Source organism: Diadema antillarum, unplaced genomic scaffold, assembly GCF_040938485.1.
Source record: "Diadema antillarum isolate AM-2024a unplaced genomic scaffold, OU_Dant_1.0 scf00000217, whole genome shotgun sequence".
Classification (NCBI taxonomy): domain Eukaryota; kingdom Metazoa; phylum Echinodermata; class Echinoidea; order Diadematoida; family Diadematidae; genus Diadema; species Diadema antillarum.
Genome location: NW_027271106.1, coordinates 979,694 through 991,773, shown reverse-complemented (window position 1 = coordinate 991,773; position 12,080 = coordinate 979,694).

The following is a 12,080-nucleotide window of genomic DNA, read 5'->3' as shown; positions in this document are numbered from 1 at the left end:
TGGGGTTAATTCCACTCTACTGTGATATGGAAACCGAAGGAAAAGACTGATTCTAGAATTCTTTTTCATTGGTTCTGATACCAGAGTATGAAAGAACACAAAGTGTAGACATGATTGTAAGAAGAGAAATATTGAGAAAGACGTCATAAGATGTGTGCACAAACCTGTACTTATATATTACGTTGCTGTATAGGTACCTCCATTGCAATGGAAACTGGTTCGAGGAAATTTACGCAATTGTCTAGTTTCTCGTAAGAAAATATCAATCACATCGACGTTCAACCTTTTCTTTTAGGTCGTGTTAAAGATGGGGTGTAGTTGTGAAATAAAATGATTGTTCAGAGCTTTGAATGATGACGCTGGTAAAAGAAAAAAAGGAACCATAAACAACACTAACAGCATTAAAGGGGCTGTACAGTACATGTTAAGGTGGGGATTCATGTATTTTACATTCCTAAGTGAGATAATGAGAAACCTCTTGTGAAATATGAAAGAGCATGTAATTTTAAGAAGGATTCAGCATTTATTTGATGAAAATTGGTTTTCAAATGGCTGATATATCCAAAAAAGTGATAATAATAAAAGACTACATGCCCCAACTTTATTAGGATCTCTTTGTTTCATCTTGTTTTTGGATATCTTGGCCACTTCAAAACCGATTTCCATCAAATAAACTTTTGATACCCCTTAGAATTGCATGCTCTTTGACGTCTCATAGAGTGGTTTCTGAATATCTCGCAAAATGTTAAAAGCTAAATCCTCACCTCAACCAGAACCGTACACACCTTTTAACAAGACTCCAACGTTGATAAGGTTTTTAAAGTTTTTACATAGGACATTTCCCCTATTGATACAGTATTCAGCTTGCGCTTATCATGAATCAAGACCTTTGTATTTCAATCTCACATTAAATGAAATCGTAGAGGGAAACTTAATTAAATGATTATTCTTACAGTCTTTACGATCCAGGCCGTGCAAAGGGAAAAAATGCACGCAACGCATTGCATATATACACGCAGATGCCTCTTTCACGTAAAGCGCTTGGCACATCACACGTAACATCATTGCGTCTACGTTCCACCAACTGGCTTTAACAGCAACATCAACAAGAAGATGCCACGTACTGAAATAATATTGTTTTAAGACGTCTGTATGTGCCAGGCTTTGACTTGCCTTCTCGGTCTGTAATTCATTCTTCGTGTTTTGATAACGACGCAAAACTCCGTGAGTTCTTGCGTTATCAAAATTTGCTTGCATTCAATATTGTCACTATATTCATGTGATTATTAATAGAATCTATGGCCATCTTGTGTCTGAGGAGATACCGATAAGGAAGAGGATGATATCTGAGACGAAAAAGAGCAGAATGTTTGACAACGTCACCAGATAGACTCCAGGGGCCCGTTGCATAAAACTCCAACCGGATTTTTTTCAGGTTGAAATCACAAAATTCCGGTTGGAAGCTCCCAACCAGAGTTTTTATGCAACGGATTTTACATTCTTAGATTAGCAACCTTAAAAAATTCAGGTTGGGCAAATCCCAACCTGAATTTTCTAAGGTTACTAAAAAAGTTTTATGCAACGGGACCCAGGAAAATTGCTGGCATTATTTGAATTTACAAACATCCCTATAATCTTTATCATGTCCAGCTGAGCTCGATAAAGCATGCTCATTAATACAATTGCCACGAAGTATTTTTTTTCTCACTTTTCTTTTTCTTTGTTTTTTTCAATTCAAATAGAAAGATCATAATCTCATTGAGTAACCTTTGAAAGCCACATGGCAAAAATAAAATGTAACGCTGAAATAAATCCCCGCAGAATATTTTCGTGATTTCATAGCAAAGCGGCAATAAGGCGCGGAATTATTAAATCCCTTTCAGGGCAAAGTGTGATTATGAGCCATGTCATACCGACTTGATGAGAGATTGATACGAAAGGATTTGCAGATAATTATAGTCATTTTTTTTTTATCATTCACAGTAGCTTTCGGTGTTATCTGATCTCAGTTACGTAACGTTCAATCGCGTGGGTGCAATTCTCATGTTCGTATGACAGCACATGATTGATGCATATCAGCACTTTGTTTCTCGGTTGCCTTGCCCCCCCCCCCCCCCACACCCCCATGTCCCTCCCCCATCACGTCTTCGTCCGTATCTTGCCATCACAATATTCCTGCGAACGTGGTTGTCGAGCTGAGGAATTACTCGAGAATATTGCACTGGGATAAGGATCTTTTGAAAGCAATTTGAAGCTGTGATTGCGTCCTAAACTCGCCTGCACCATGAACAGACCTGAACTCCGTTGTTGCATGATACTATAGTAAACAATCCCTTCAAATAAGATTACTTTATCGGTCCCCATGGGAAATGGGGCTATACATTAACGTTTAAGGAATAAGATGCCACGGTTTGTTTCACTCCGGACTAACTCATTTTCTTTCAACACGTCAAGAAAACAACCCCCCCCCCCAAAAAAAAACCAACAACAACAACAACATTTATATATATATATGTATGTATATGTATACATATATACATAAATGATGCAATATACAATCACACATGCGCGCGCGCGCACACATACACGACACAACACTTTTTTGTGTTATGATATTCTTTATTTGAATTTCAGTCAATATCAGACCCATATTTACAATGAAATTAATATGAACAAAAATAAGCAGCTTTACTCTTCTCTCTTGTGTTGCTAAATCATATTTTTTTAGATACAGTACAACACACACACACACACATATATATATATACATATATACATATATATATATATATATATGTATATAAACAATTCATAATACAAATCAGGATATAATCATAATCATGAAATGATAATCACAAATATGATACCTCATCATGATAGATATAGTTATCTGGATATGTTTACTTAAAGTATTAGTATTAATGTGCTTTATTTTTATGAAGCATTTATGTTAATGTGCGAAAGGCTATAAATGCGTTTTCTGCTGACATTCGGCAATACAGACAAACATCAAAGAAAATAATTCATCTTCAAGTCCTAAAAGAAAAACCGTCAACCAAGCTATACCTTTCTCCTGATGATCCGTTTTACCAATATAATACTCCGTGATATCTTAAGCCGCGTGGGAACGTGCAGCGCTCTCAATGAGCAAGTATAGGACTGCCTGAGGTAATTCTAGTCGATTGGAGCTCCGCACAAACACACACACAAACATAAATACAAACATTCATTCACATACAGCGAGAGGTACACTTTGAACAGAGTTATATGTACTGCCACCCATAAAGAAAATTCATGTTCATTTTTGAATGTATGTCAGTAAATAGTGTTCAACAGTGTTCCATCATTATACTGTTGATTCGAAAATGGATTTTTGCTCTCCTTACATCTTATGTAATATATATATATAATATATATATGATTATATGTATACCTATATATATATATATACATATATGTTTACATAATATATATGTTGCTACTGTTATTCATCTTTCTATGTATCTATCTTTCTCTCTCTCTCTCTCTCTCTCTCTCTCTATTTATCTATCTATCTTTGTGTGTGTGTGTGGGTGTGTGTGTGTGTGTGTGTGTGTGTGTGTACCGAGAATTATCTCAAATTAGCGCCTGAACTCGGTGCTGTGTGTGCATGTATTGTCCGCGAGCAGCGTGCGGCCGCCCGGGGCAAATGGATAAAGAGGCAACGTAATGACGTTTAATCAGTTGCAGTGAATTTGGCAAGACCCTCCTTTCTTTATCCCTGCTCATTTTCGTCGCTTTTTCTTCCGGACAAGTTTTGTTATTCCCCTCTCCCTTTTCAGGTAATGATATTGAGTGACACTTTGGGCTGAAAAGCGGAAAGAAAGTTGGCAAAAGGCTAGATAGATGAGTGGCGAGTTGTCAATGACTTTTGTCAAACCCTTGATTAGGAGGTTAAAAGTCTCAATCGATTTCACCTTATTACGTCGGAATTTCAAGTTGTAGGCGTTTCTAAACATGCACTTGAATTGATCTGTAATTTGCTGTTAAAGTTACAATGTGCATCATTGTTTAATAAGCAGCAATTGCTGGGAGTGTTGTTTTCTGCTATTACGCAAGAGTTGCACTACAGTTCGAGCTCTCAAAGAGCTGGTGAATGGGGGACCAGGAAAGCAGCAACGGAATAGAAAAAAATTCGTTATTTCTTTAACGGTCAAATAGGACTATTTCAAAGGTAGAGCCAAACAATAATCGCAGTTGTGGTTGTCGCGCATTTCATGTTAAAAAAAAACCATAGTTGCCCACTAAGTTTGAATATGAGTGAAGTCAAGCAAGTTCAAAGGTCAGTGAATCATATCTAAAAAACTCTGTATATACTATTGTGGTATTCTATCAATAACTTTTCACAATTTAGAGTTATGATAAAAAAATTTGTAGCTAAGTTTATATCCTTTTTATAGTGTACAATTTAAACCTTTGAATTTTAAGGTTGAATATGGTTGCACTGTGATAGGGTTAAGGTTAAGTTGTTCATGAATTTGAAGTTTATTATGTTACAAGAATGTTATATAGTATGTGTGATATGTTCAAGCTAAGATTTGTTTATATCAGTGATTATAGTATTACAGATATATATATATATGTATATATATATATATATATATATATATATATATATATATATGTATATATATATATATATATATATATATATATATATTAATGTGTTTATTTGTATTTCAAATCAGATAACTCATTTTTCAGTAGTAATTATTCATGTGTAATTGTTTTTTTTATAAATCGTATTTTGAAATAAGATTGTATTTGTAGTAAATGTAGCAAGGCTCATGTTGGTCTCTTTGTGTTTATCGTGAAGAATTATTGTATTATTTTCTATGTACATACTCATTTACACCAATGGCACGCAATTCAGCCCCTTGGCTGCTATGTCCCATTCTTGTTTTATAAATGAAATAAACCAATATCTATGCATTTATCTATCTATCTATCTATCTATCTATCTATCTATCTATCTATCTATCTATCTATAACAGAGAAAACAGGCGTCCTCTTTGCAATTATTAGGTCAAATAAGAATAAAGTGTACTACCATCTCCACATAGAAAGTAACCAGTAATTTCCAATAAAAAAAAAAGTTTGTAAAATCTTCAAGCAGGAGGTCATGCATAGCTAATCGATCTTTGTACTCTACGAAGTTGTCGTCCAAGCCTTACGTCAGGAACATAGTTGTTAATTGTTATACTTGTTCATTTTCTTCCGTGTTCTTACCCATGACAACAGTCTATGAAATAGTTCAGAGCGACAAGCTATAAAGACCTTCCATATTGTATGAGTAGATATCACTTTACGATACTCTCACTGGTATAAAAAAAAATAATTGGCGGGAAAACAACAACAACAACAACAACAACAACAATAACAACTAAGCCCCTAGACAATAACTCAGATAATAATGTCTGCAAAGTCAACAAAAGGATGATTTAATTGTATGCACACACCTATGTACGTATACTCGCATCCATAATCAAGATATACTGTGTGTTTGTGTGCGTGGGTGTGTGTGTGTGTGTGTGTGAGAGACAGAGTGTGTTTGCGTGTCTTAGAGAAATAGAGAGAAATAGCAATTCTTCGTCAATACAAGAGGACATTCGCCCACATATTATGAGGTATATTTTACAGAAAAGGATAATCAGATTTAGCAAGCAATAAGTACACCATTCATACACTGCCGCGTAACATTGTATGTTATGTACAGTGAAGTCGGATGAAGTCGGGTGAGGAAATATACAAAAGATTTTTTTTCTATTTTGTTGTTGTTGTTGTTGTTGTTGTTGTTGTTGTTGTTGTTGTTGTTGTTGTTGTTGTTGATAGGTTTCTCAATTTGATTCCCCGTGTTCCTTAAACTTTGATAATTCATACGATTCTATATCTCCTTGTGAAATAAAGCATCAGTCTGGGTCAACTTGGTTCCTTTGAATCGACAAAGTTAAGTTGTTCATTCTTTATTTTGTATTTTCTTTTTTTGTTGCGTAACCGCTACAAGGAAGTGCTAAATGTTTTATAAGCAAGCAACAACGGGACCAACGGCTTTGAGTCCTTTCCAAAGGAATAGCCAAGGGGGATAAAGTGCCTCGTCGAGGGGCACAACTGCTGCAGTCGCTCATAGGACGCTCGAACCAGGAACTTCATGTTTGATAGTCCGTTATTATTAACCACTGAACCACAACAGCTGATTTCAGTGTGTGTTTTTTTTATGAGTAGCTCCATCAAAATGTTTTAAATGCATATTAAATCCTCGTTTTACATTATTCCTTTTTGTGTGTGTGTGAATACCCCTTGATCAGTCCAACATGATTTTGCAATATTGATGTATATAGCAAAACAATCCGAGAAGAGTAAAATTATAGTTATCCATCCCCCAGTTAAAGACGTATTGAATAGGGGACTAGAACAAAACAAAAAGGAAAAATATATTAAAGCGGAGGGGAAAAAAATCTTCGTATCACATCTACGTGATGCACTTTCGTGCACCGGCCAGCTTGAAAAATTACCCACGCTTACGGATTGTCTTCAACTACATGCTAAGAGATGGAATTAGCTCCGACTCTCACGACAAGAAACTCGACGCTCAAGAGGTGAGGGGGAGAGGAAATTGTTCGGAAATGGATCGATAGGCGGGAAAATTAGAGGGTTAGCTCGAACCAGCGATCGGTTCCTGTCGCAAGAGGGTCGGCCGCGCCAGGAAGTCAGGGGCACACCGACACTCTGTTTGATGGAGCTGGTGGACGGAAGAGGCACGGAGGGGCACCCCGTTGTTTGCTGAGTCAATCCTTAAAGAAGCTGCGCTCACGTACGATAGCGGCTTTACCCAACGGGCCCCGGGCAGGCAGCGGGGCGAAGACTGGTGACGGTCCACTGATAGAAGAAGTACCTCCATGAGGGAGCTGCCCTTACTGCGGGGGGTACTCGACGGCCCGACAGACATGGACAGATAGATGAGAGAAAGGGGAGGGGGAATGAGCGAAGGAATAAAAAGAACAAGGGTGGAGAACAGAAAAGGGGAAAACAGAAACAAAGAGAAGGTCTAAGAGAGATAGATGGATAGACAGACAGAGAAACAGAAACTAACAGACAGACAGACACACACACACACACATTATAGAGAGGGAGAGAGGAAAAAAAAAACTACAACAACAGAGGGGTCCTCTACCGATATATAGGTGTAAGCCCACCCACACCGGCGTCTTGGCGCTGCCCGCTTTCCGCTATAGCTGGTCTCTGATATCTCGGACTGATCGAGGAGGATGGAGGGAGAGAGGGAGAGATGGGGAGAGGAAGTTTGACGAGGGAAATGATCTGAGGCCCATCACTGGTCATTAACTGACAATGAGGAGTCTCTTGGGCTACGTTAGAGAGCCATATAGTCAATGATTACCGAGTTTTTCTCCTTTAAGACCGAAAGAACTCGAAAATAATACACTTCACAGAAACGAGAATGAGCCAGATTTCAATTCGACTCGGCATGTCCTAAAAGATCCGTTTTCTCACACCAATATGTAAGTGTCTACGAAGGCAGTTGTATTCGGCAAAATCGATAGCGGAAACTCCAACAAGACTGAAATGAGGAAGAATAGTCCATCAGTTTGTTTGTTTCTTTAACTCAGACTTTGAACTGAGGTATGTGAGCTATTGAAAAAAAAAAAAATTATACGTAAATCATGTGTGAAAATACAGAAGTTATTTTTTCTTTGCCAAATGTCCTACAAAAATAAAAACCAGTAAGTGGTGTGTCATTCCTGTGCGCAGTTCCCGAATAAGCCAGTTCGGGGTTCCAGTTTGAGCATGAGCAGAAAAAGGTCATTTGTACCGAGAGACAGGTTGGTTTTTAATTTCACTGAGATAAGCATCTGTAATGCTATGATTATTCATGGAATCCTTATAAATGGTGCCTGCCAGTACATCCACCTGACAGCAAGCCTGGTATTTGGCATTGTTAATAGAAAAAGTTTGCTAATGTATTCAAACCAGCACAATGAAATAGATGCTTCCAAAGGTGTTGATTGACGAACCATTCTGGTCACTTCATCTACACAGGTTCATTCTTTGTTGGAATACGAGTTCCATAAATTGCTATGTTGGGCAAGCTGTTGCATTATGTCGCTTTGAATTGAGTGAAGTGCCTAACCAACTGAGAAAAATGAAAGGTCATTTGTACCCATGTGCACATGAGCTATCTCCGAACTGGCTTATTAGTATCAAAGGGCTGGAAGACTTAGTGAATATAATTACTTTTTTTAGCATGTTTGCTGATAGGTGACATGATTCTGAAAAATCAAATCTCCTGAAAGATGGAAGAGGAGAGAAGGAAAGAAAATACAAGGCACCCAAGAATGATGTGATATAATATGTATATAAATGTAAGATTGTAAAAGATGTTTGGTATTACTGAAAGACATGCTAGTTGTTATATAGGCTTACAAATCTTGGACGACAAAAGAACAGAGGAGTGATCTGAAATGGACTTTTTACTGTTACACATTTTGTTATCATTGCCACCAGTCAATTTGTATTCATTATATTCATAATTAACCTTTGATTCATGTCTCAATGATGTCATGTTCAACACTGTTTATTTTGTATATGAGTTTACTGTTTCGGAATAAAAATAAAAACAATAAAAGAGAGGTTGATAATGTATATGTTTCCAAAGGAACGTATTTTTAAGTGTAAAAGTAATAATCATATACTTTATTTGATAAAGTCCACTTGATGATAAGCAAAAGCTCTTTCAGTATCATCAGATGATCTGAATATAAACTGAACATTATCCAAAATGAAAAAAGAACTGATTATAGTGGTAATGAAAGAGTTGAGCAGGAATTGGAACCTTTTTTTTTTTCTAATTCTATTGTGACTCGCATTGTAGTTTTCACAATTTTGTTGATTTTCTCCATTCACTCTCGCTTTGGGAGTGATGAATATAATAAAAATTCAAACAATATCATGTTTATCAACTGGAAACACAATCTATATAATTTTTTTTTAGAAACTAAGAGATAAAAAGAATTATATTTTCAGCGAAAGATCAATGCAGTGTTCACTCTCTTCCTAGAAAGTTGTTTTCCGTCATAGCCGCACCAGAATACATTTATTACCCCCAAAACAACAAGCAAATGAGCAAATAAACATAACAAAAAGACTTGTAGATCATATTATAAACATTTTAGAATTAGGTGTTTGTATTGGTCTGAGTGTTCGTGCACGTTTGTGCGCATTTGAGTGTTTGTTTGTGCTTGTGAATGTGCTTACATGTGAATTGCGTGACATTGGTCACAATGATAACGTATATTCATAATTGATCTAATCGTGATCATGCTTACACGATGATGACAAACGACCCGCTGTTGATCCTATAGAAACTAAGAAGTTGTATGCATTCAAAGAATGAAATGGGATGCGAGAGCTTGACTGTTGTATTTGTTGTTGTGGCCTTTTATATGCTGACGTGAATTGGGAAAGTAAAGACGTTACGATATTGACGAGTGGGATGATATCAATCGTACGGAAATAAGTATTTCCCTCTAATCAACAAAACAGATGTCAGAATGTTTTGACCTCCCTTTTTGTTGACACTAGAGGTCCAAGCTTACTAAAGAACTAAAGAATGGCATTATGATGGATCAAACCACTGTACTCATTCTCATATAGAAGGCGCGGTTACCGATATCATCTTATTGTGGAATACAATGGGGTAACGAAGAGTCGTCCCGGATACCTTCAACGCATTGTGACAATTGTCAGTGCTTAGGGGCTGACAAAGAACTCATTTTGCGGCCGTACCACCACGCACTTCTTCTGCATGACGTGTACATGTCAGCTGTCACCAAAGCTGACAAGTAATGACTGAATTATAGCCCCTTCTCACAATACGCCTTTACGCCATCCACTCGTCTGATTATCGCATCGCCGTACCTCATCGATGCTTTTAAAGACATGCACACAGGTGCGACGTGAGTGAATGCCATTGTAAATGGTTTAATGTGTGCGTGTGTGTGTATGTGTGTGCGCAAGCATGCCCAAATGCTCCACAGCGCATCATACACGTACACACAGAGGCACACACGCAAAACACACACCCACACCACATACATACAGACGGTTCCAAATAATATTTGGCTATAGCAAGTTCAAAATAAACATTTGTGTGTGTGCGTGTGTGTGTGTGTGTGCGCGTGTTCTGTACCTTTTCTTTTTTATCATTAGTGTAATAACTCATTGACAGCGTTGAAGAAATAGTAAAAGAAATCAACTTTGATTCCTGCCCCTGTTTTCACAATCACGACAGTTGATCATTTTGGTTGCAGAATGAGCAGAATGAGTAAGAGCTAGATTTACGAATGATCCTGATGAGTTAAACAAACATAATATCTGCTTCATGACTGAGGAAATTTCGTTTTTGTTACTAGTATAATATTTATCTATATATTTTTATTTCTATATACTTTTATTCATCTTTGTGGTAACTATTATTATATTTTCCAATACCACTGTCTAAAATCGTTACTTATCCACTAAAATCTACATACAGACAGGCGACAAACCCCCAAAATACCTCCTCGCACTCACAAACATGATGTCCAATGAAGCAGGAAAGTAAGACGTCCCTATTTTCACCTCCCTGAATTGAGCATACACACAAGCTCGCTCAGTATCCCAACTTTGTTTATCGCATTGGCATAAGTCTCAAATATATGACTTGGCAACACAGCAGGGCGCCAACACGTGCGATTCGGCGGAGCTTAGTAGCAGGCAGGCACATACACAAAGTAGATAACCCACATCCTACGATCATTTCGACAATCGCTACATTTTCCTTGATCCATCTCCCCACTTCCTCATCGATAAGCAGACCCCCTTTCTCGCTTTCCCATTTTTCTCCCTTTCCTCGCTTTCTTCTTTGCAACCACATCCATCACCACCATCATTTAACAAAAATAAAGAAAAAAAAAGAGAGATAAAGGATGTGTCCAGACCGCAGAGAATGAAAGTAGGAAGAAACTTGTCAGTTCGCGTCAAACGCTGGCACTAGTTCCAAGGCGCGTAAATAGAGCATTTGTCGCTAATTGGGCTAAATTATTGCCGTCTGTTGTGGCCTAATCGAGCGTGGATTGTTAAGCAGTTGATCAACACCTTTGCATTGTGCGCCTCTCGCGGAGTACTCGGCGACCCATTCACGGCCGACCAGTGGGGACTGAGCTATGAAAAGACCCCTCACAAAACTCCCAATGAAGAAGGATTAACGTGCAGGGATGAGCCCGCATCTAACAAAGGAGTCCCGTCCTCCAACTATTCACCCGCTCCTCTTTTGGTTTTCTCTTTCTCCCAAAGTATTCAAAGCGTAAGCATTCATTTTCATAGTTACTGCAGGACATTTTTCACCTCTTCCCTTTCGTAACACTACCCCCCCCCCACACACACACACACAGACGCACACACATGCATACACAGACATTATAAACTCACTTCTTTCACGGTGTATGTTCTTACAGAGATATGTCAGGGGAAAGTAAAGACTTCCCCTCGGAGTGTAAATACACGTCGGGATGATGGACAGCCAGGAAGAACCCGAATCGATACGTACGTCAACGATCAATGAATAGCTGCTGTTGTGTTATTGGCAGCTCCCCAGCGCCCCGTCGTGGGCGAAACGAGATCTCGTGGTACACCTGCGACGTAATAGTTATGGCGTCCGAAAACATAGCTTGAAGTTCTGCATCAGGTCAAAAGGATATTTCACCACAAATCACACTCACTTAGAATAATGCAATGAAATGATAGCACAAGTCAAGTGGAACTTTGAGGAAAATATGAAACATAATGATAACGTTTAAATCATTCAAATTTATCAACATTATATTACTTGACTTTTTGTTGGCAGGTACTTGAAATTACGCTACTGGGTCGTTTGACGGTTACTTAGTAATGCTTTCACTCACATGGCATTTAATCTTGCTTTATACCCACTGCTCAACCTATACTTTGTTATTTGATAAAAGGAACAAAAATATATAAATTTTCGC